This window comes from Colobus angolensis, unplaced genomic scaffold, assembly GCF_000951035.1.
Source record: "Colobus angolensis palliatus isolate OR3802 unplaced genomic scaffold, Cang.pa_1.0 Scaffold38, whole genome shotgun sequence".
In the NCBI taxonomy this organism is placed as follows: domain Eukaryota; kingdom Metazoa; phylum Chordata; class Mammalia; order Primates; family Cercopithecidae; genus Colobus; species Colobus angolensis.
The window spans coordinates 8,068,122-8,069,506 of NW_012117154.1; the positions used below are offsets into that span (position 1 = coordinate 8,068,122).

The 1,385-nt window shown below is 42.1% G+C and overlaps 1 protein-coding gene across 1 annotated transcript in view; it reads left to right on the forward strand.

The window, feature by feature from the left end:
• Positions 1-1,385, forward strand: part of TRPM2 (transient receptor potential cation channel, subfamily M, member 2) — a 116,824-nt gene that overhangs the window by 58,327 nt on the left and 57,112 nt on the right. The gene's annotated exons all lie outside the window — the stretch shown is intronic.

Consider the following 1,385-nt stretch of genomic DNA (forward strand, 5'->3'; position numbering starts at 1 on the left):
AGTCATCTGTTGGTGGGCATTTAGGCTGTTTCCAGTTTGGGGCTATAATGAATAAAGCTGCTATTTGTCTTCATTTCTCCTGGGTCAATATCTAGGAGTGGAATTACTGGCCTTTATGGTAAGCGTATGTTTCACTTCGTAAAAAACTGACAAACTTTTCTGAAAAGATTGCATTCCTTTTCCTGTTTGCTGGCAATAGATGAGCGTTACCCTACATCCTTGTCAACACTTGGTGTTGTCAGTCTTTTAAACTGTAGCCATCCTAGTGGGTGTGAAGTGACATTTCATTGTGGTTTGAACTTACATTTCCCTGAGGACTACTGATGTGGAGCATCATTTTAAGGACTTTTTGGCCATTTGCCTGTCTTCCTTCTGAAATGTCTTTCAGATCTCTTGTCCATTTATATTTGATTATTTTCCAATTTTCGATTTGTAAGAGTTATTTGTATATGCTGATACAAATCCTTTGTCAGGTATTATTTTCTCATGGTGTGTAGTTTGCTTTCATATTTTCTTCAAGATGTTTTTGAAGAGCAGGAGCCTTAAATTTTTTTATTGTTATTTTTATTTATTTATTTGTTTATTTTTTTGAGATGGAGTCTCGCTCTGTTGCCCAGGCTAGAGTGCAGTGGTGCAACCTCGGCTCATTGCAAGCTCCACCTCCCAGGTTGACACCATTCTCCTGCTTCAGCCTCCCGAGTAGCTGGGACTACAGGCACCCACCACCACACCTGCCTAATTTTTTGTTTTTTTGGTAAAGACGGGCTTTCGCCATGTTAGCCAGGATGGTCTCGATCTCCTGACCTCATGATCCACCTGTCTTGGCCTCCCAAAATGCTGGGATTACAGGCATGAGCCACTGCACCCAGCCAATTTAATTAGTTTTTCTTTATGGTTCATGTTCTTTGTGTCATAGCTAAGAGATCTCTGCCCATCCCAAGGTTGCAGATATTTTCTTCTGTTTTCTGATAGCAGCTTTGTAGACATAACCTTTATGTTTGGGCCTATGAACTGCTTCAGGTTGATTCTTGTGTATGGTGTGAGGTAAGGGTCAAAGTTCTTTTTTCTTTTTCCCCAAATAACAACCCATGTTTTAAAAAGTTAAACCAGAAAGAGAGCGCAGAAAGTACTTGAGCAAAATAACTTGTCCTGAGAACCAGTGAGGTGGTTGTTGCTGTTGAACATTTACAGGCAATTGAGGCAGGATTGGAAATGCGATGACTTCTGAGTCCTGAGTTTTGGATGTTAGTGTAAGATGCCTGCCCTCCAGAGACCTATGCCTTCTTAAAACAAGGAGGCCCTTTTCTTGCTCACTGCCCACCTGTTGCTCAGGGGCCAGGGCATGGCCAGGAGGAGGGCAGGGGAAATAGGGGTGAATGGACATG